The 24786-nt window shown below is 53.2% G+C and overlaps 1 protein-coding gene across 1 annotated transcript in view; it reads right to left on the bottom strand.

Moving 5' to 3' along the window:
- Positions 1-24786, bottom strand: part of LOC144734089 (heparan sulfate 2-O-sulfotransferase 1-like) — a 100356-nt gene that overhangs the window by 74686 nt on the left and 884 nt on the right. The gene's annotated exons all lie outside the window — the stretch shown is intronic.

The following is a 24786-nucleotide window of genomic DNA, read 5'->3' as shown; positions in this document are numbered from 1 at the left end:
AGAGGAGGGGAGAGACTGCGGTTCGCTGGGAGTGTTACGTTGTCAGAATGTAGCACGCAACGGGAGACAACACACGCGCACACACTGTTAGCACACGCCGCTATCAACACGGAGACATTCACAAAGTTCACCATGAAATGGGTGTCAATTAAAAATAAAAGGGGGAGATTCTCCACTTGTTTGAGATGTTTATCGCAAGTAGCCATGGGGGGGGGGGGGGGTCTCTCATGTCCCTGAGAAGGCCGGCGGATTCCTCCGGGACGACCGTTGACTCCTCCGCGACGTGAAGGCGATCCCGGGGAACATGAGGACAGGCGGCTGCCGTGTGGCTTCAACCCGCAGCTCTGTGAAGGTGGAGTGAGGGTGGAGTGAGGGTGGTGGAGTGGTGGAGTGAGGGTGGTGTGAGGGTGGAGGGAGGGTGGAGTGAGGATGGAGTGGAGGGAGGGTGGAGTGAGAGTGGAGTGAGGGTGGAGTGAGGGTGGAGTGAGGGTGGAGGGAGGGTGGAGGGAGGGTGGGTGGAGTGAGGGAGGTGGAGGGGTGGAGGGTGGAGTGAGGGTGGAGTGAGGGTGGAGTGAGGGTGGGTGGAGTGAGAGTGTAGTGAGGCTGGAGTGAGGGAGGGTGGAGTGAGGGAGGGTGGAGTGAGGGAGGGTGGAGTGAGGGAGGGTGGAGGTGAGGGTGGAGTGAGGGTGGAGTGAGGGAGGGTGGAGGTGAGGGTGGAGTGAGGGGTGGAGTGAGGGTGGAGTGAGGGTGGGTGGAGTGAGAGTGTAGTGAGGCTGGAGTGAGGGAGGGTGGAGTGAGGGAGGGTGGAGTGAGGGAGGGTGGAGTGAGGGAGGGTGGAGTGAGGGAAGGTGGAGTGAGGGAGGGTGGAGTGAGGGGTGGAGTGGAGTGAGGGTGGGTGGAGTGAGGGAGGGTGGAGTGAGGGTGGTGTGGAGTGAGGGTGGAGGTGGAGGGAGGGTGGAGTGAGGGAGGGTGGAGTGAGGGGTGGAGTGAGGGTGGAGTGAGTGAGGGTGGAGTGGAGGGTGGAGTGAGGGTGGAGTGAGGGTGGAGTGAGTGAGGGTAGAGTGAGGGTGGAGTGAGTGAGGGTGGAGTGAGGGTGGAGTGGAGGGTGGAGTGAGGGTGGAGTGAGGCTGGAGGAGCCTCTGGGACCAGCGATCCGGCTCGTCCCGGGGACAGTCCGGCCAAGGGGAGGGAGAGATTTGAAGTCACGTGGTCGCATCCAAAGCCACCCCAGAAAAACCGGTTCAAAACCGGTTGCAGAGAACCAGTCACCGGGAAGGTCATTCTGGGCCCGGGTCAGCCAGATGGCGTTCAAACATTTTGAACATTTGGCATGAAGCGTAGGAAGACCGCTTAGCTACCAAAAAAAAAAATGCAAAACGCGCGTATGTTTATTATGCCTGCAACTTTGTTGAGAGTTTGATGGATTGTTTATGATTTGCTAATTATTTATGATTCATGTTGAATGTTTATTATTTACGTTAATGATTGTTTATGCTTTTATTGTTGATGATTTGTGCTGTGTGCGAATTCCACAAGCCACGTCCCGCATGTTGTACGCACGGATTGTTGTTCTGTGGGTATCCTTGTGTCTTTAAAACGGTGCTCGCCAACAGCCCCAACAGGTCATCACGGCTGCCACAGGGGAGAGGAGGGGGGTGGAATTCTTCGTCTTGTGTGTGTATGCTGACCTTCTTTCGCACCGTACGTAGCCAACCGTGCCAATCGGAGGTGCGGAGGAAGCGCAACAAACTGAACACAAACAGCAGTTCTAAAGAGATGATTATTTAATGCATCATCGCTCCAGCGGCTTCCTAATATCGAAAGAAGAGCGTTCCAGACGGCCGGTAAGCACCGTCTTTGTTCGATGGCAGCAGCCAAAAGCCGCTGCAACGATGACCGGAGTTCGTGTGACGATGGTTTATGCTCCTTGACGAGGTCAGCGAGGTGCTGTGGTTCATTTGTATGAGTGTGTGAGGAGTGGGGAGCGGTAGTCTAGTGGTTAGCGCACAGCGCTACGAACCCGGCCACCTGAGTTCCATTTCTGCTCACGGCTAACCAACATCAGTTGTAAAATATCCGAACCGGTCCAGGGGCTTCTCGTTGGTAGACTCCGCCTCTAATGGATACTGGGGGAGACAAAGGTGGCCGGGCATGACTCTGACTACAGCACCACCTCATAGGTTGTCACGCTGTGCTCGATTTCATTGGTACGACTCCCTAACAGCACTTGAGTCCGGCAGTTTGTGCAGTCGGCTACACGGGGCGATCTTTGTCAATGTCGCGTTCATTCGAAGAGTTACTTTTGGTGCCGGAGAGACGGCGAATCGCGTGCGACACCCGTTCAATAAGAGCCCTTCACACGCGGCAGGGGAACGTGTTAAGGCCCGGCCTAGGCCAATTTATCGGAATGTATAAAGTGTGATGAGATACGCGCACGCGCACGCACGCGCGCGCGCGCTGTGGCCGTGTTTTAAACTGCGCTCATTAATTTGCCTGCAACGATGTCGCCCGTCGCAGCGACCGGGTGGATTTTTTTGACGACCGGTTTGCTCACTCGCGCCGCCCTTCCACCTCCGAGGGTTCGTTCACGAGTGGTTGGCTCGGTGCTCGGACGAGGGTTGCGGCTGAACGCGACGATCGGTCCCGTTTGGCACGGTCCCACCCCCCCACCCCGCACTGCACCATCCCCGTCCAATGGTCCTCCTCTTCGTAGCCCCGGCACCGAGGCTCCTCCGGTGCCCGGTGCAGTTGTACCGCCTGCGCACCGCCGATGGAGCGAGGCGTCTTGGTGGTGTCGCATGAGCAGTCCACGTGGCACGGTCCCCGCGACGATCCGGCGCTCGACGATTCGCTCCAGGGACTCGCTCGCCGGTTCGGTAGTCGCCTCCCTATCACTCTTCTATCGCTGCTGCTGATGCTGCTGCTGATGCTGCTGCTGATGCTGCTGCTGATGCTGCTGCTGATGCTGCTGCTGATGCTGCTGCTGCTGATGCTGCTGGTGCTGCTGATGCTGCTGGTGCTGCTGATGCTGCTGGTGCTGCTGATGCTGCTGGTGCTGCTGATGCTGCTGGTGCTGCTGATGCTGCTGGTGCTGCTGATGCTGCTGGTGCTGCTGATGCTGCTGGTGCTGCTGATGCTGCTGGTGCTGCTGATGCTGCTGGTGCTGCTGATGCTGCTACTACCACGGCTGCTGTTCCCGTGAACTTCGCTCATGGATTACGCTGCCCCCCCCCCCGCCCCGACAAGGCGCACCCGTCGTCACCAATGCGCCCGATCTCACCGCATCAACGACGCCCAGCAGGGTTCGAAACCCGGATTGTGGTCGCCCACTCGTAAGGGCGAACACCCTCGTGCCTAACTCGGCTTGCCGCAGGCTGCGTAGCGTCACTGAGCAGCGCGAGGCAGTGCAGCAACACGCGTTTGTTGTACTGCACTTCAATGCTCGCACGGTCCACGCTCATCAACCCGCATTGACCGGCGCGTTGAAGTGTGGTCAAGTGACCCTTGGGGAGGCCCTCATCCAGCAGTGGATTGACTCAAAGGGTCGCGCATGGACAAGAAACAAACCTGTGAACCGCGGTCTCACTCAGACCGTGTGAGGCAGCTGCCTCTTGCGTCGGCGCAAGTTACCGGTAGAATGAAGTCCACGTTTTTTTTGGGTCTAAAACATTCACGCACTTGGACTTTGCTGTTGTTGTTGTTATTGCTGTAACGAGGAAACAAAATATCGTAATCGCAAAACGTACGCACCCGGAGTGCACTCTACAAAGGCAGCCTCGTCGCACGCTGAGCACGTTGTGATCACACGTGTTTGCTGGGAACCCGCCTCCAGTAATCTGATCGGTGATCACAGAGGACGGAATCGCACTCCTCGTGTTGTATCCTGACGCCGCCAGTGGCAATGTTTACGAGGTGGGCACGGGCCCTGGTGAGAGGAACTAAATCCCCCCACCACCACCACCGCACTCTCTCTTCCCAGTCCGAAGCTGCATCGCAGTTGCACCGCCTGCGCCCTCCGTAGCCACGCCGCCGCTCAACACTGACGCACGCGAATGGCTTCAGAGAGAAATTGGATGTCGGAGGCGACCCAATTGCTCTCGCCAATTCCAGCCGTTCGGTGTTCATGCGAGACACGCGTGTCAAAATTATTGTCGACTATGACCTTGATGGGTGCTGATTGTTGCAGGCCACTTGCCGTTTTGGGCCTTGGGTGCCTACTGTTTTCAGCAACTGCGTTAAACACAAACTAAAAACATCAATCGCTATCATGTGATGGAGCAAAAGCCGTAAACGTCAGTGCAATTACTGAGCCAAACATTTGAAATATGACGAGAAAGTTAACGAGTCTTTGAATGAACTCCTCCTTCCCCTCTCCTCCTCCCTCCTCATCCATCCATCCTCCACCATCCCCCGCTCGCTTCCCAGTCGCAGGCAAAGACCCCAAGTGGACCCAGGGTCCGCGTTACAATGAAGCTCACGGAGTTCGAAGCGGCGCTGGCAAGTCACGGCTGCCGCGTCTCGCAGCAGCAGCATCGGCGGCGACGGCTGCGCAAGGCAGGCGCCGCTTATTACGCACGACATTCACAGCCGGCAGATGAGGCCAATTAAAGGTGCAAGATCTAGCGCCTCTCGGCAAAGGGGCTGCCGGCATGAATGTACAAAATTTACAGAGGCGACCGTCTCCGGATCGTCTCATTAAAACGAGGATGAATACGCGATTACATCCTGTGCAGCAGCACGCTCACACTCGCGCGCGCCTCTCTCTCTCTCTCTCACGTCGGGGTTAACCCCTTCCCTGCGCGCTGCCTGGGAACACGTGTTCGGGTGCGTTTTGTTTAACACGGCGGGGAAACTCAAGAGACCGAATCAATTAAAACTAAAGGGGACAGCAATGAAGGGAACGGAAATCAAGACGGACAATTTTGCACGAAGGTAAATAAGCTTTAAATAATACATTCCCCGGAATGTCAATAGCTACGTGCCTGTTAATTTTAGACTGATCACACCACCACCACCGCCGCCGCCACCATCATCATCATCAGTCGCTTGCCCCCGATATTGGATCGTAGCGGTCCCCACGAGACGCCGCCAGGGCGACTCTGAGCGCGCCTCCACTCCGTGCGCATACCTGGGGCGCGGGGTGCGACAGTAGTGGCCGCGCGGGGCGGGGGGGCAATGTCTAAGTCGCCCGACTCGAGTGACCCAAACGAGGGGAAAGTGGCCGAGCGTGCGCGGAGGGGGTTTGTGGGGTGGGAGGGGTGGGAGGTCCAGCTCCCCACTCTCCTCACGCTCTCCCCACGCTCCCCACTCTCCCCACGCTCCCCACGCTCCCCACGCTCCCCGCTCTCCCCACTCTCCCCACGCTCCCCCCGCTCTCCCCACGCTCCCCACTCTCCCCACGCTCTCCCCACGCTCCCCACTCTCCCCACGCTCTCCCCACGTTCCCCACTCTCCTCACGCTCCCCACTCTCCCCACACTCCCCACTCTCCCCCACGCTCCCCACTCTCCCCACGCTCCCCACTCTCCCCACGCTCCCCACGCTCCCCACTCTCCCCACGCTCCCCACTCTCCCCACGCTCCCACGCTCTCCCCACGTTCCCCACTCTCCCCACTCTCCCCACGCTCCCCACTCTCCCCACTCTCCCCACGCTCCCCACTCTCCCCACGCTCCCACGCTCTCCCCACGTTCCCCACTCTCCCCACGCTCCCCACTCTCCCCACGCTCCCCACTCTCCCCACTCTCCCCACTCTCCCCACGCTCCCCACTCTCCCCACGCTCCCCACTCTCCCCACTCTCCCCACTCTCCCCACGCTCCCCACTCTCCCCACGCTCCCCACTCTCCCCACGCTCCCCACTCTCCCCACGCTCCCCACTCTCCCCACGCTCCCACGCTCTCCCCACGCTCCCCACTCTCCCCACGCTCCCCACTCTCCCCACGCTCCCCACTCTCCCCACTCTCCCCACGCTCCCCACTCTCCCCACGCTCCCCACTCTCCCCACGCTCCCCACTCTCCCCACGCTCCCCACTCTCCCCACGCTCCCCACTCTCCCCACGCTCTCTCCACGCTCCCCGCGCGCTCTCGGACCCTCGCTCGCCGCTCGCAAAGCGGGAGCCAGATCCGCCGCGACCTCTGGGCTCTCCCCTTGGCGAGGGCGAGACGGGCGTCGCAGGAAGCGGCCGAGTGTCGAGGCGAGGAAGCGCGGTGACCTTTTCATTACCCCGAGCGACTCAACGACACCCGCTTTGATTTGAGCAATGCGGCCGATATCAATTGTAGAGTAATATTGCATCTTGCTGAAACTGTCTTACCCTCCTCTCTCTGCACTGCAATCTAATTTCGCTGCCCAGGGCGCGGACTATTGATTGGCGGCGGTGCTGCTGCTGCTGCTGCTGCAGGTGCGGTCACTGCTTTCTTTGACGCACCAATCTAGTAAAACGTTACTGCTCTCTTTGTCATCCGATATGCGCTCGCCGTAGTGGCTGTTCGCCCTTTGTGTGTTTTTTACGCTCCGCTGTTTTGTTGCCACTTTGGTAGCGCGTCGCTTGCGAATGCCACCAATGGGAGACATCCGAGGAATGTGGACATTTCCAACCGCTGGTTGAGTCGCCGCAGCCCGCCGTGATGAACACCGCCCCGTGCGACTTTAACGAGCTTGACAGGAGCTTTTTTGGTGCATTTGTAGTTAAAAAATAAATAAAACCATCACAAGCTGTGCTCAATCCACTGCTGGATGAAGGCCTCTCCAAGCTGACCACGATTTTGTTCAGCTTCTGCTTGCAATGTGTCCCCCCCCCCCAGTTCTCCGTTGATGAAGACGTGTGTTATCATTGGCCTCTTACCCTGGTTAAATAATAGACATCGGAAATAAATAAATGAATAGAACATCCGCAGCCTGCAGGTCACGCATGGTGGGTTAAAGTGTGGTTATTCCCGCCTCTTACAATATATATCTCAACTAAAACTTACAAAACATTTATATTTTACCAGGTAAGGCCCACTGAGCTGTATAGTTACTTGTCAGAAGCGACCTGGCCACAAATGATAGCTCAACGAAGTGGCTCGTCGCGTGGAAATTGAGCAGCCCAAGACTGTAGACGCATCTTTCTAAATGTGGAGGGGAAAAAACGGAGGACCCGGAGAAAAATCCACGCGACTACAGGGAGAGAGAGACACCGCAGACTCCAAATATACAGCAGCAGGCGTCCAGGGTCGGGATCGAACCCACGACCCTCCTGTATATCAGGCGAGGTAGTTAACATCTCCTAGCCACCGTGATGATGATGAGAGAGAGACACCGCAGACTCCAAATATACAGCAGCAGGCGTCCAGGGTCGGGATCGAACCCACGACCCTCCTGTATATCAGGCGAGGTAGTTAACATCTCCTAGCCACCGTGATGATGATGAGAGAGAGAGACGCAAACTCCAAATATACAGCAGGCATCAGGGTCGGGATCGAACCCACGTCATCGTGTATACTAAGCGAGGTGGTTAACATCTCCTAGCCACCGTGATGATGATGAGAGAGAGAGACACACACAAACTCCAAATATACAGCAGGCATCAGGGTCGGGATCGAGCCCACGTCCTCCTGTATACCAGACGAGATGGTTAACATCTCCTAGCCACCGTGATGATGATGAGAAAGAGAGACGCATACTCCAAATATACAGCAGGCGTCAGGGTCGGGATCGAGCCCACGTCCTCCTGTATACCAGACGAGATGGTTAACATCTCCTAGCCACCGTGATGATGATGAAAGAGACACGCAAACTCCAAATATACAGCAGGCATCAGGGTCGGGATCGAACCCACGTCATCCTGTATACCAGGCGAGGTAGTTAACATCTCTTAGCCACCGTGATGATGATGAGAGAGATAGAGAGACGCAAACTCCAAATATACAGCAGGCGTCAGGGTCGGGATCGAGCCCACGTCCTCCTGTATACCAGGCGAGGTGGTTAACATCTCCTAGCCACCGTGGCACCATATCTGACCAGCATGAAAGAGTAGGTCAAATACCCCGTAGGGTGTGGCTCTCCAGAGCTCTCTCTAGCTGAGGCCCCTTCAGGTAGCGGGAGGTGTGACCAAGCAGTTGCAGGGCTGCGCCTTTACCTCTTTAGTTTATTCACAGCCATCGCAAGTGGTCTATGGAGGATGCTCACGCGAGGCCTCTCACTTTGTTCTTTAACACAGAACGAGAGGGCATTTTCATCAATCCAGTTGGACCGTTGGCGCAGCTTTAAATTGCAAGGTCGTTACGTCAAATTACCATATTACGGTAATATTTTCCCGTGGGATTGAAGGCGATTCGCATGCGGGGGTTGGAGTCCGCGATACGACCTCGTTAAGTCGGGGACAAATGAACGCACTTAGCCGAAGACAGCGATATGGTAATTTTGCCTTTTAGAATGTGCTTTAAAGAGCTGAAAAGTGGAAGTTTGAGCTTTATTTAAGAAAGGCTATTTAATTTGTCCAAAAATCTATTTTGAAGCAGTTCATGCACGCACGCACTGACGGACACACACACACGCACGCATGTACATGTACAAAAAATGCACACACAGACACAGATCCCCCTTATAGCCTTAACAGACTGTTGGAGCAAGTGCTGTTAGTGAACGCCAATGAAGGTCAGAACGGCACACGAGGTGGTGGGTGGCGAGCACCACACCCAGCCGCCTTTGTCTCCCTCGTGACGATGTCTACGCACTGCATCGGTGCAGATGATCGTCACTTGCGTCGGTGGTTGTGAGCCGGGAATCGAACTCGGGTGACCGTGTTCGTAGCACAGCGTGCTCACCGAAACGCCACCACTCCCCACATGCACCGCACAAACGCCCAGTCGGCGTACCTGTCTAAGCGCTCTGTGTCCCACCCACGCTGCTGCAGAGCAGTTTCACCCAGCTTCCCACGTCTACATAAACTGTGGAGGTGGAATGATGGCCTCGGCGGCTTGGGTTAAGGCGAGGACCAGCAGCAGAAAAGCACCCGAGTCGGGAATTGAACCTCGGCTCTACTTGCCGTGAGGCGCGGGTGTCGACACTGCCTCGCCCGCTATGGAATCGGTGCGAACGGCTCAACGGGACAATGGTCGAGAGTAGTGACGGAGTGGCAGCCTATGGATGGAACGGTGACAGAGACTAAACTAAAAACTATATATAGATGTTTTTATTATTATACCAGGTAAGGCCCACTGAGCTATGTAACTATATTCTTGGTTATTTCGGTAAAGTCACGTAGAAGGGAAATAATAAAATAAAATAATAATATTTTTTTTTTCCCTTCTACGTGACTTTACCGAAAGAACCAATAATATGAATCCCTGCAGTCACTAAAGCTTAAATTCTATATAACTATGTTTCAGAAGCGAACTGGCCATAAATGATAGCTCAACTTTGTAGCTTATCATGTGGAAATCCAGAGCAGACAAAGACTCTAAACGCACGTTTCTAAGTGTGGAGGGAAAAAACTGGAGGACCCGGAGAAAAATCCACACGACCACGTGCAGCGAGGCCCGCAAACTCCAAATATACAGCAGGCGTCTGGGTGGGTGAGATCGAACCCACGACATCCTGCATACCAGTCGAGGCAGTTAACATCTCGCAAACCAGAAAGCACAGCCACCACGGAGATGGAGCGATGGAATCAGTTCATGCGCAGGCGTTGGGCGAATCGTTGCATCGCAGCATCGATAGACATGGCGGCGACTTGGAGGAGGCCTTCATCCAGCAGTGGATTGAGGTTGGCTGCTGCTGGTGATGATGATGATGATCATGATATGAATTCAGGGGCTCAGTAGAGCAGCGAGCCGGTGAACCAGTCTAGGAGTCCCACTGGAAGTTCAGCTGCCGATCAAACCCTGGAGCTTTCGCGAGGTGACGAGCCCCCCCGCCCCCCGACAAGACAAATGGAGCTTGGCTTATCAGCGGGTTGTCTACACAGCGTTGCCTTTCGCACCAGCCGTGATAGCGTCAGCACGGGGCCGCGCCGGGATCATTAACTAACGACCCCCCAAGGGCGATGTCCTCAAAACATTACTCCCCCCCCTCCTCCTCCTCTCTCGTAACAATTCCTGAGCCCCTGCGCCCTTCCCCACCCACCCACGCGATGCTGCTGCTGCTCCTGCTGATGCTATTCGTGCGATGAGATAATTCGCGTAATGAGTCACCCAGCACTGTTCGCCACCGGCACCCATCCACCGTCCACTCAGTTCATTGTCACAATTTCTGGCGCTCGCGAGCCACTAAAGAGGACGTTCTTAATTGTTGTTGTTGTTGTTGTTGTTCCCCCCCCCCCCATGTTATCCCTGATTGTGCCCCTCGGCGTCATTAGAGGAGCGATCCCATTCAGATCTCTCGCAGTGATGGGGAACGGCACGCGGAGGTGGATGTCGTAGAACAATCCCCGAAATCGCGTTAAGTGCCCTCTGTTCTTCACAATGTAAGGGGGCTAGTCTCAGAATATGTATTTATACTGAAGGAATCCGATAAGCTATAAAGCTCTTTTTCACAGATTTCCAGTAGGGGCGTGTATGAATCGTACAACAACAAACAAAAACATGATAGTAGCGTAAAGCACAAGACAGTAATTTATTGTCTGCAAAGTTTATCCATAGGACAACTACTGTTGACCTCACCTTCAAAGTGGTTGATTATTTTATCGACCCCGGAAGGATGATGGGCTGAGTGGACCTCCCCGGCCAGGATTTGACCTCGGGACCTTCCTCCGATGGCGAGCCGCTCGATCGCTCGCTCTACCACTGGTGGTGGCGTGGGGAGTTTTTTTTTTTATTATTATTCATTTCACGAACAAAGTATTTTAGTTAATTGTTCAAGTGGCGTGCCCCGAAGAACCATTAAGCTCGCTGATTGCAGTATTACGGAAGCATTCTCAAAGCATCAAACTATCGCCGGCGCGATAAATTGACTGAAACTCTTTAGCCTAATGAGAAGCCGAGCACTTAATTAAAGGCACCTTTTAGCAAAAAAAAAAAAATCACAATTCATTTTTAATTTGATGTCGATATCCCATTACAGGGAGTCAATGCTAATTAAAAGCCGACACGTAACCCTCAGGTGACTCATCCGGGTGCCAAGAAACTTCGAGCAAATGCTCAATTGCATTTACCACGGCACGGGTGGATCCAGTGGGGTAGATGTTACTGTCGGCGAGCGCCTATTGCTACCAAATAGTCATAATTTGACACAATTTGGAATGCGTGCTGGGCACAGTTTCCGATCACTCTCTGCACGCGCGCGAGAGATGGAGAACGACTCAGAGGCGCGGGTAAACCCACGGACAAGTGCGAAAGCAGCCAGAAGTGTTGCCAAGAAAAAATTGCCTAACCTCCGTGGTTCTACAATTGGGATGTTTTTTTTGGCAATTCCATTAACGAGTGATGACACATGCGGGAGGTCCGTCGTGTACGGGGGGAGAAACACTCAGTCCCCACACACGATGGGAACAGAGACGGAAACGAGCCCACTTGCTGCACTGCCACATTCCTGGCAATGTCTGGGGATGACGGGCGTCCAGCGTGCATGGGTAGGGAGGGAGTTTCACGGATCGGTGTCATCCGCCAAACCCTCGCCCACTCCACAGTGCTGGGTTCGAGGCCGGGTCATGGCTGCAAGTGGGCGTCACTGCCCGCCTTTGTCTCCCCAACACTGGTGGTGATGGGCACGCGCGACCTCCAGCACGACCACCATTTCAAGCTCAGTTGATGCAACAGTCGTCCAGACTAGCTTCGTATAAATAAAAAAGTTGCAACTGTCTTCTTCTTGGTTTTTTCGGTAAAGTCACGTAGAAGGTAAAATTTTAAAATAATAAAAAATAAAACGTAATAAAATACAATTCTCACGACGTTTCGGCCACAACGCAAGCAGCCGTCCTCAGGTGAAGAACAGGTCTGTCGGAAAGACAGCGTCTGAATGAACACCACCAAGCTTGGCAGCGTATATTTAAAAAAGAAAAAGTTGCCACTGGCGATACGTTCGAAGGGATAGGGTATAAGCAACTTGGGAGGTTTGGAATAGGAGGTTGTGATGGGTGGAACACGGGTGCAGGATGGAGGAGGAGGAGGGCAGGTTACAGAGACGGGCATTGGAGTGGCATCCAGAGGTTCCTGACCAAGGGGAAGAGACGACCCAAAGCCCCAGGGCGATGCTGGTGGTGGAGATGATACCTACTGGTGGTGGTGATGCTACCACTGGTGGTGCTGCTGGTGCTGGTGGTGGTAGGGGCTACAGGACTTGAGCATTGTTGCGGTTGCACCCGATTCAAGAGCCGAATGGCTCACAGGGCTATACCTAATAAATGAACTTGAACTTGAAGAGGAAGGGAGCGATGGGGAGGCGCGGCTGGCACCAATGGCGTTTGCCGTGATGACGTCTCGACCGTGAACCAGACCTCTGCCCCTACCACCCTGCACCTATCCTCATCCATGGCCGTTTCCTAACTACACGCATGTCCCCTATACCCCGCTGCCCATCATCCATGCTGCACCCATCAAACACCCTCACTCACCATCACACTCCACCTTATTCTGCCTTGCCTACCCCTGCAACATCAGCTCCATTGCCAGCCCAAATCCCTCCCTCTATTCCATCACCTTCCTCACTGAACGCCGTCGGATTACATCTCATAGGGCGCTATATAAATGTGAAATAGAATCGAATCTGAACCAGGAGCCGAGCCCAGGCCATCTGAGATTGCAGCGCAGTGCGCTAATCACCGTGCCGTAGCCCACGCACACGTCCACGCACCCCGTGCGCGCATGAACGTGTGCATGAGTTAACATGCTAATGAGTTTAGTTTTTTTTTTTGGCTAAGAATAACCCGTGCCATATTTCACGGCTGTAAACTGTGCGCAGACAACGCGCGGGATACGTAAGGTCAGAGTGTTCGCCGCAAACACCAAGCGCCTAACTGCTGCGTCGAGCCATTAAGTCGGTGACTTTAGTTTGAGTCGCGATTTTATTTATTTCCGATTAAATACAATTCTCTCAGCGGTCAATTCCCTCTGATAAATCTGACGGCCTGTTCCTCGATCGCCACCCCACCGCCCCCCCCGGTGGCAGCGGCCAGCCGACGGGCACGACGGCGCTCGCTCGGTACAATCCATCGCCACGGGGCTTTCAAACGCCGAAAGAAAAAATAATACATTTCTATTTAAAGCTTTCGTGACTGCAGGGATTCATCTCTTGGTTCTTTCGGTAAAGTCACGTAGAATGGAAATAATAAAATAATAGAATAAAAAATTAAAAATAATAAAATAATTCTCACGACGTTTCGGCCACAACGCAAGCAGCCGTCCTCAGGTGAAGAACAGGTCTGTCGAGAAGACAGAGTCATTTAGAACAGGTCTGTCGAGAAGACAGTCATTCAGACTCTGTCTTCTCGACATACATGTTCTGCACCTGAGGACGGCTGCTTGCGTTGTGGCCGAAACGTCGTGAGAATTATTTTATTATGTTTTATTTTAAATTCTATTATTTTATTATTTCCATTCTACGTGACTTTACTGAATGAACCAATAAGATGAAAAAAGAATAATCATTGCACAACAACAATGCAAGCGAACGGTTTCCGCCGTGCGTTGCAGGCGAACGGTCGCTGTTGTTGCTGCTGCTGCGGCGGCTCTAGCAGCGTCCTCTCTGGTCTTGGGAAAGAGCCCCGCGAGCCCCAGCCTCCGACGATTTATTCTCTGGTTATGGTTTTTATTTGTGTGTGTGTGTGCGCACAAAACGCCGAACGGTTCGTAGTTTACAAAATAAAGGGGGGAGCTGGGGAAAGGGACGGGGTTAGATCGCGTAAGTATGTGTCGTTAGCCCGCCACCACCCGACACAGCCAATCAGTAAGGGTTGTCACGTGAAACAAAACGTGGCAATAAGCCATTGATTCAGACCGCCCGGTGTGTTGGAAAGTAAATCCACAAAATGCACGTTTTGAGTACTGTGACGCAACACAAGCGTCCGTCATCAGGTGGGAAAGCAAGTCTTTCCCAAAACGTCGTGATTTATTGTATTTTCTACCTACGCGACTTTGCCGAAAGAACCAAAGAGTATGGATTCCTGCAGTCACGAAAGCTTCAAATCAAGATTGAACAATTCCTGTCACCAGCTCTGCAGAGCCTAGTGGTGGGAATTCAGAACCACAAAGTGTCTTCATACTGGAGGAATCCGGTGAGCTGTGAAGCTCTTTATTTCACAGATGTCCAGTAGGGGCGGGCAAGAACGTCACAACAACAATCGATACAAAACAGGATAGTGGTGCAAAGTACAAGAAAGGTGAACAAATCAATCAAACGCTTACAAATACAACTACCCAGGCAAAGCCCACTAAGCAATTAACTTATTTTTCAGAAGCGACCTGGCCACAAATGATAGCTCAACAAAGTGGCCCATCATTTGGACATTTATATCACCGAAATTATCTAAATAATCTCAATGCATGTTTCTAACTTCAGTGGGAGCGAATCAAATGCCCTTCCAGAGTAAACTAAATGCAGCAGATAAGTTTTTGTTTTGTTTCGTTGAAGGAGAAGGATGTTAAACGTTTCACAGGCAAGATAAGTAACGTAAATGTATGATAGATAGCAGCAGGCTACTCGGAGGTAAAGTTAATAGGACGAATTAGAGAAAGGTCAAGTGAGATGTCTCGGACACGCAATGTGAAAAGAAGCGAGTGAATATGAATGTGTTTTGACTGAGAAAATTGCAGGTATACAAGAAGCCAGGGATTATAGCGAATTAAGCTACGCGAGCAAATTGGACAATCGGATGCAATTGTGAGCATCTCATAAAACGTGTTAGAGTTAATATCATGGACACGGCTAAATGGAAGGCAGGCCATGCGTGATTGCGGATGTCTTTGACAGAGGGCACGGCTCGTAGAGGGAGAGAGAGAGAGAGCGCAAAGAATATCTCTACGGGACAACCACTGTTGACATGCCCACAAAGTGGTGCTTTATCAACCGCGGAGGGATGACCGGCTGAGTCAACACCCCCCGGGCAGGATGTCAACTCGAAACCTTCCGATGGCGAGCCGCTTGCTCCGCCGTTGAGCAGCCACCTGGTAAGTAAATAGATCGATAGAGGCAATGGTAGAGGCGCGGCCCTGCAACTGCTGGTTCACGCCACTGCTGTGGGGGTGGAGGTTCACCCACGCTTTACCCCACCACACGTGACCTGCCAGTTGCAGAGCTGCCCCCCTTTGCCTCATTGTTAAACAGCCAATCGTAAAGCCCGGGTCTAGAGTCGGCTAAAGCAGGGCACCCTGAAAGTGTACATACTCTTAGTTCTTTCGGTAAAGTCACGTAGGTAAAAAATGAAATTAAAATTAATAAAAAATAAAAACAATAAAATCACGACGTTTCGGATGCAACACAAGCTTCCGTCTTCAGGTGAAACTGTCACAGCAAAAAAATCTGTATCAAGCTTCAAATCTAGAATTCACCCTGAAAGTGTTTTCTCTCTTCAACGAAGCAAACAACGACAGGACGGAATCTTCATCAGTCCAGTCGGACTGTTCCCTGCAGGCGTTTCAACCACGCGCTCAGTCACGTGACCGTTATCCGTAGCAATTTCTGGGCTGCCCCTTTGCTATGTCACGCTTCGTGCATTTGCATCGGGGGAATGCTGATGGTACTACGCGGTTGTGGAAATAGCTCTTGCGCGGCCGTGGCAATGACTCACCCTTCAGGCACACTGCCTGCATCGTTTCCCACCTTTGATCGATGGCTCGTAGTGGCTTGCAGTGCCTCGCGCCGGCCAATTTGATATTGATATTCAAAATGCCGCGGTTCTCACAACCCATCTATCCCTGTAGCAGCAGCGGCGGCAGCAGCAGCAGCAGCCTGGGCAGCGTTCCCACAGCCGTACCCTCCCTTCAACATCACCGCCCTAGTGGAAGATTATTTCTATGATCTGTGTTTTGATTTAGTGTGCTGATCTTAAAGGTGCATTGAAAAATGTTGATACTCCGACTGATGATCCTGCTGTTGTGGAGTGACTCATGCAGCCAGCTATGGCTGTAGAGTTTGGTAGTACATGTTGTTTACGTCGTTTATTGTGAAAATTCGGTCACAGTTCCTATGATCACTGTTTCATTGCTTTTAAGGCTTTATTTTGGTGATTTTCGAAAAGTTTTTTGGTTTGGCCATGTTTGTTTGTTGTAGTACAGCGTTAGACTGATGGCCTTAATCTAAGTTGTCTTGTGGTTGTTGTTGTTTGACTTGCATCCCACTGGGATTTTTGCACACAGTGTTGGTGTACGGTGCTTTTTCTGCAATATTTTGCTGTCTTTTCTTGGATTTTCTGTTTGCACATAGTCACATATTCACTTTAAGATATTTTCTTGTTCATGTTTTTGTTTTCTGCTTGTTGCGGTTGCACCCGATTCAAGAGCCGAATGGCTCACAGGGCGATACCTAATAAATGAACTTGAACTCTTTAACTAACATTTTTTTCTATTCGAGTCATCTTTCTGTAACCCACCTCTCCAATCGTTTCACCCCGATCGCAGCTGCCTGCGCGGCGTGCCGCCAAACTCGGCGAAAGAGACGGAGGCGTGCTATCCCTCGCGATAGGAGAGAGGCCCGCGAGAATGGATATCATAGAGCTACGTCGGAGATCCATTCGTGTGACCCCATGACATAAATACTCTTTGGTTCTTTCCCTTGACATATGTTTACATGCCAGTGCCGTAGTCATCCTGAATCCATCACTTTGATGTGTATCTACCTCAGTTTTACGCAGCGTAGTTTTTTTAAAGCAATTTTGGGCGATTCAACTTTTCAGCGTGCTCATAATTTATTTATTAAATACTTGCCACGTTTGGTGTGCTGCTTTCGATTTACTTTGTCACGCGGTCGTTTCGCTCTGATGTCTCTACAGTTGCGGTTTTGCTCTTAGCTTCCTCGTCGTACCGGGCTGTCCTGTTCGTCTTTGTTTTTGTGGATCACTCAGGAAGTCACTCTCGCAAACGAAAACTCATATCCATCCTGACCTCTCGACCTCTCACACAGGTTGCACGAACCCACGTGCCGCTTTCACTTCTGCTCCGCACAATAGGGGGGAGGGGGTGCAACAACTCTCTCGCCAACGTTTGAATGCGATGGAATCGCTTTTGTTTTGCTTTTGGGTGCAGTCATCGGTGAACCGAGTTGCCGAACATTCGAGAAAGCTTCGCCGTACAGTTCCCTTGAGCCGGTGGTCTGGATAAGACTGTGGAGCTTTTGTGCATGGAGCGCACAACGTTTGCGCATTAGTTGAATGCGCCTCTAAGTATATTTGTGTATGTTAGTGGGTGGGCGTTTCTTAGTGGGTGCGTGTATTTGTTAGTCTGTGTTTGTGTGTGAGTAGGGGAGCGGTGGGGTAGCAGTCAGCGCGCTGCGCTACGAACCCGTCGGCCCGAGTCCGATTCCCGCTCACGGCCAACACCGGTGACGATTCTCTGAATCGGTACCTGGGCCTCCCCTAGGTCGACTCGGTCTCAAATGAGTACCTGGTGTGATGTGTAAAAGCATTGCCACCAGGGAGACAAAGGCGGCCGGGCGTGGTGCTGGCCACCCACCCTCTTGTGTACCGTTCTGGCCTTCATAGGTGCTCGCTAACAGCACTTGCCCCAACAGTCTGTTAAGGCTATACGGGGGATCTTTGTCTTGAACAGGACGCCAAACAGAGCAAAAAAAACATTGCCGCAAAATCACCGGAATTTTCGTATCGCCTGACGGCTAAAAATGTGTAAACAGTTCGGCCTGCTTATTTATTTATATAAGATGTATACACCGAGCAACTCAATTTGGCCGCGACAAGCTAGTTTACAATGAAACCCCGCGGGCTCGCGTTATATTTTAATATGTTTTCGGAAGAAAATTGTGGAATTGTGTTACCTTCATTCTATCCCAACCACGTGGCCACGCGTGTGCCATACATCTCTCATATTACAACGGCCCCTTCAGGATGGACCTGTTGGCTCGGTAAGTCCTGGTCGTAAGGGTTTTTTTTTCTCTTTCAATATTATTATTATATCAACGGGTTTATACAAGGTGGCTTTTATAAAGCGGCGGCGGCGCAGACACACGCCCGGTTTGTATATACAGGGGAGGAAGGACCCTGTTCGTTTCGTTTCATTATTGAAAAATCATCATGCAGGGGAGGGCCTTGCTAAGGTGGCTTGGCCCTGACGTTGTTTGTCGAGGCGATGGGTCGACTCCGCGTACGTCGATCAAGTGTCCCGTGTGGCTGCAGACGCGCGCGCGCGCTACGATTCTCTTAAGCGGTCGTGGGCCTCCCCTAGGTCGACTCAGCCTGAAATGAGTACCCGTTGTGGCGGCGTTAAACATCGGCGCTCGGGGAGGCAAAGGCGGCCGGGCGTGGTGTTGGCCACCCGCCCACTCGTGCGCCGTGCCGGCCTTCATAGGTGCTCGCTAACAGCACTTGCCCCAACAGTCTGTTAAGGCTACACGGAGGGGATGGGGGGGATGGAGTGAGGGATGGAGTGGGAGAGGGATGGGGGGGATGGGGGGGGGGGATGGAGTGGGGGAGGGATGGGATGGATGGGGGGGAATGGGGGGGGTTGTTTTTTTTTGAGTGATGAGTGTGAGACTCAGGACCTCCTAGCAGCAGCTGCTGTTCGCCTCTGCTCGCCTCTGCCGGTGCGGCGGTCTCAGCTGCCCCCTTCTATTCGGCTGCCACGATGGCCCCCGTGTCCCCTTCGATGGGAACTTCAGCTCGGGGATAACTCCTTGTGACTGAGCGGCCTCGGCGCTGCAGACTCGGATAATTCTCCGTGCGTGACTCCCTTCCCCCTCGAGGCCAGCCCGCATGTACGACACGACATCAGTTGCGCGCTATTTCATTTGACGCGGACGTAACAATGTACGACGTTTTACAACACCCCCCTCCCCACCCCGTCCGTAAATTATTAGAAATAAACAACAAAAATAACAACAACAACAACAGTTGTTGGGCTCAGATCCAAATGGCCAATATGTCAAGCGGCAAGCAATAAATAGCACTGCCAGAGCTGTAATTGATAATGAATAAGAGTGTTCGGCGCGTCTCGAATCGAGCGAGGTTACACTTGGGAGGGAATTTCTTCGGTGAGCGACTGAGTTGGCAGACACGCCAATTTTGCGGATGGTAGCAGCAGCAGTAGCAGCAACATCGGTCGCATCGGACCTCCATAAACCTTTACGAGTCTGTAGAACCGCAGGAGAAGACGGAATGGCTTAATAAAAAAGGCTCCCGATTGGGGCTCAAGATAGACACGAAAGAAATCAGTCACGTGCCGCGTGAGTACGCTACAGGACTGGTGATGTTTGTCGTACAGACACCGCTGGGATACTCAGCAGAGAATTGTCTGTGTGTCTACCTCGTGTGGAGACACAGCTGGTACACTCAGCAGAGGGTTGTCTGTGTGTGTGTGTGTCTACCACGTGGGGAGACACCGCTGGTACACTCAGCAGAGAATTGTGTGTGTGTGTCTACCTCGTGTGGAGACACAGCTGGTACACTCAGCAGAGGGTTGTCTGTGTGTGTGTGTCTACCACGTGGGGAGACACCGCTGGTACACTCAGCAGAGGGTTGTCTGTGTGTGTGTGTGTCTACCTCGTGTGGAGACACCGCTGGTACACTCAGCAGAGGGTTGTCTCTGTGTGTGTGTGTCTACCACGTGTGGAGACACCGCTGGTACACTCAGCAGAGGGTTGTCTCTGTGTGTGTCTACCTCGTGTGGAGACACCGCTGGTACACTCAGCAGAGGGTTGTCTCTGTGTGTGTGTCTACCTCGTGTGGAGACACCGCTGGTACACTCAGCAGAGGGTTGTCTCTGTGTGTGTGTGTCTACCTCGTGTGGAGACACAGCTGGTACACTCAGCAGAGGGTTGTCTGTGTGTGTGTGTGTCTACGACGTGTGGAGACACCGCTGGTACACTCAGCAGAGGGTTGTCTCTGTGTGTGTGTGTGTCTACCACGTGTGGAGACACCGCTGGTACACTCAGCAGAGGGCTGTCTGTGTGTGTGTGTGTCTACCTCGTGTGGAGACACCGCTGGTACACTCAGCAGAGGGTTGTCTCTGTGTGTGTGTGTCTACGACGTGTGGAGACACAGCTGGTACACTCAGCAGAGGGTTGTCTCTGTGTGTGTGTGTGTCTACCACGTGTGGAGACACCGCTGGTACACTCAGCAGAGGGCTGTCTGTGTGTGTGTGTGTCTACCTCGTGTGGAGACACAGCTGGGACACTCAGCAGAGGGTTGTCTCTGTGTGTGTGTCTACCTCGCGGAGAGCGGTAGTGCAGTGGTTAGCGCGTTTCGCTACAAATCAGATTATTTGGACAGGTCCTGGGCATCCTCCCCTAGGTCGACTCAGCCTCAAACGATTCCCTGGTGCGGTGAGTCAACATCGCCACTCGGGAGACAAAGGCGGCCAAGCGTGGTGCTGGCCACCCACCCCCTCGTGTGCCGTGGCGACCTTCATTGGTGCAGCACTTGCCCCAACAGTCTGCTGAGGCTATACGTGTGATCGTTGTCTTTGTCTACCCAGGGCAGTTGAAATTAAAAAGGACCCGTAATGAAGATGATGAAATCTCGACGCGGATGAGATCATGGTGGGGACACTGAACTTCACAACGAAGCGAGACGCAGCAGCGACAGCGACGGAGGCGATTGAACGAGCAGAGGGACGTTGCTTCATCATTGCGCCGCTACTCGGCTCTTCGTTCGCGTGGCATTTCCACCACCACCACCACCACAACAACAACAAAGCAGCAAGAGGCTACAAGTGCGAGTTGATAGCAGGTCAGCCACTCTGCGACGTCAGGGCGTGGTGGTAGCCGAGTGGAAGTCACTCGCGGTCTTCCATCAGAGTGCGCGAAGTTGTCATGGGGTGTATGGGGGGTAGGGGGGGGGCAGTCATCAGTGATGAGTACAGCTGATGGGTTTGCACTTCGCAAAGCGTTCGCAGTTCGCTTCCTGCTCTGCGACATCGTGGCTTAGCTAAAGCCCGGACATTGAGAAGGGAATTCTAACGACACCTTGAAGGTGACTGATAATTATCTACGTCCGTGTCGGGCAGCTTGTGTCACTCACAGCACCCCCCACCCCCCGGTGCTGGGATCACAGTGAGCGTTTCAAATCCATCGCGTATGAAATAAAATAGGCACGGTATAATACACGCGATACAATGCACGTGGTTCAATGCACACACACACACGCACACAGGCTGTACAATGCAGGACCTGTCGGCGTGCGGGGATAGCTGTGAGCTCATGTCACGGGCCCGGAGGAATACACATTTGTGCACCACAGCCAACGCTGCATCGCCAAACAATGTCGTTCAAAACAAGTTGCAGTGCGCTTTGCACGTGTGACGCAGCACAACGAAGGGAAAAGTATACGCATGGAGAAGTATCACGCTACAAACAGGACATACAGCACGTGGGATATCACGCGCATGAGCGTATGCGTTATGCAAGAAGGGCCATCGCCCGAAACGTCGAGAAATTATCTATTTTCTGAATTTTTTTTTTTTAAAGAATCATCAGAGCACCCATCGGTTGAACAGGTAGTCGCCTTTCGCGACCAATATTATCGATAATAGAGGTGTGCTGGGTTCGATCGCGTAAAAATACTCTGGCCTGTCCGCCTGCTGATGCTGGTGGTTGTAATTACCGGTGAAACGTCACGCGACTCGAATTCTAAATGTCGTGGGGTTTACTCTCCAACACACAAGCGGTGCGCTGAACTAGTAACGGATTGGCCACGTTCTGTTTACGTGACAAACCTTTACGAATTGGCCGTGTCGGGTGGTGGCGGGTTTAACGTCACATTTAGATATTTACGCGATTTAACTCCATAAAACAAACCTCTGAAAGGGTACCTATTGCATACTTAAGGATGCTACGCTTTATATTTCCCCCCCCACGCCACCTTGTCCAAGACGTCGTGCCAGGTTGGAAGAGTAGGCCTAAAGCACCCTCGTGTGTGTGTACTGTGTGTGTGTGTACGCCACACACACACACAGTACACAACAGGGCGTGCTTGTGTGTACTGTGTGTGTGTACTGTGTGTGTGTGCTGTGTGTGTGTGCTGTGTTTGTTTGTGTACTGTGTGTGTACTGTGAGTGTGTACTGTGAGTGTGTGTGTGTACTGTGTGTGTGTGTACTGTGTGTGTGTACTGTGTGTACTGTGTGTGTGTGCTGAGTAATATTTCACCACCGGGCAATCTCTCACAACAACCACTGCTTTCAGTGTAAATTACAACTCGCAATGCCACAAAGACAACGGCTACCCGTGTAGCCTTCACAGACTGTCGGGGCAAGTGCTTTTCGCGAGCACCTATGAAGACCGGGCCACGACACACCGCCACGCCCGACCGCCTTTGTCACCCTATCACTGATGTCTACACGCCGCAACCAGGTGCTCGTTTGAGGCTGAGCCGACCGGTCGCAGATACTCGCGCACAGCAGCCGGTGTGAGCGCAGCGCGTTCAGCGAAACGCGCTCGTGGTCACACACTGCCCCCTTAGCCCCACGAGTTGCAGGCATAGTTCGAATAGATGCAGGCTCGCTCGCTCGTACTGGCACGAGTGGTCATCATCATCATCATCGATAATAGTGATGCACGCGCTGGCCCCGTGTGTGTTAACCCCTTACACGCGGAGGAATAGCGTGGCACGCGCGCGCGCGCGCGCGTGTGTGTGATGCGCACTGCACGTGTTGACTAGGAGCACACCTAGACTGTGTTAACGCCACACACTGACACGCGAGAACTCTTCTACACACGCTGGCACGCACGCACGCACTGCCACACACACACTGACACACACACTGATACACACACTGACACACACACACACACTGCCATACACACACACTGCCACACACACACTGCCACACACACTGCCACACACACATACACACACTGCCACACACACACACACTGCCACACGCACACACTGACACACACACTGACACACGCGATCAACAGTCACGCTCGCAAAACACATCACACGGCAACTACAAACACGTGTGATTGACACAAAGACAACACGCACAGCGAGAGGAGGGTGACACAGCGAGACACACACACAGCAGACACACACACAGCAGACACACACACACAGCGAGAAACACACAGCGAGACACACACACACAGCGAGACACACACACACACAGCGAGACACACACACACAGCAAACACACACACACACAGCGAGACACACACACAGCGAGACACACACACACACAGCGAGACACACACAGCGAGACACACACACACAACGAGACACACACACAGCAGACACACACACAGCGAGACACACACAGCGAGACACACACACACAGCGAGACACACACACACAGCGAGACACACACAGCGAGACACACACACACAGCGAGACACACACACACAGCAAACACACACACACACACAGCGAGACACACACACAGCGAGACACACACACACACAGCGAGACACACACAGCGAGACACACACACACACAGCGAGACACACACAGCGAGACACACACACACACAGCGAGACACACACAGCGAGACACACACACACAGCGAGACACACACACAGCGAGACACACACACACACAGCGAGACACACACAGCGAGACACACACACACAGCGAGACACACACACAGCGAGACACACACACACAGCGAGACACACACACACAGCGAGACACACACACAGCGAGACACACACACACACAGCGAGACACACACACAGCGAGACACACACACACACAGCGAGACACACACAGCGAGACACACACACACAGCGAGACACACACACAGCGAGACACACACACAGCGACACACACACACAGCGAGACACACACGCACAGCGAGACACACACACACACAGCGAGACACACACACAGCGAAACACACACACAGCGAAACACACACACACAGCGAGACACACACACAGCGAGACACACACAGCGAGACACACACACAGCGACACACACACACAACGAGACACACACACAGCGAGACACACACAGCGAGACACACACACACAACGAGACACACACACAGCGAGACACACACAGCGAGACACACACACACAGCGAGACACACACACAGCGAGACACACACACACAGCGAGACACACACACAGCGAGACACACACACAACGAGACACACACACAGCGAGACACACACACACAGCGAGACACACACACAGCGAGACACACACACAGCGAGACACACACACAGCGAGACACACACACAGCGAGACACACACGCAGCGAGACACACACACAGCGAGACACACACACACAGCGAGACACACACACAGCGACACACACACACAGCGAGACACACACACAGCGAGACACACACACACAGCGAGACACACACACAGCGAGACACACACGCACAGCAGACACACACACAGCGAGACACACACACAGCGAGACACACACACAGCGAGACACACACACACAGCGAGACACACACACAGCGAGACACACACGCACAGCAGACACACACACAGCGAGACACACACACAGCGAGACACACACACACACAGCGAGACACACACACAGCGAGACACACACACAGCGAAACACACACACACAACGAGACACACACACAGCGAGACACACACACACAGCGAGACACACACACAGCGAGACACACACGCACAGCAGACACACACACAGCGAGACACACACACAGCGAGACACACACACACACAGCGAGACACACACACAGCGAGACACACACACAGCGAAACACACACACACAACGAGAC

Source organism: Lampetra planeri, chromosome 49 (assembly GCF_965212315.1).
Source record: "Lampetra planeri chromosome 49, kcLamPlan1.2.h2, whole genome shotgun sequence".
NCBI lineage: Eukaryota > Metazoa > Chordata > Hyperoartia > Petromyzontiformes > Petromyzontidae > Lampetra > Lampetra planeri.
Note: the sequence above shows the minus strand (reverse complement) of the source record. Positions and strands in the feature narration are given on the sequence as shown.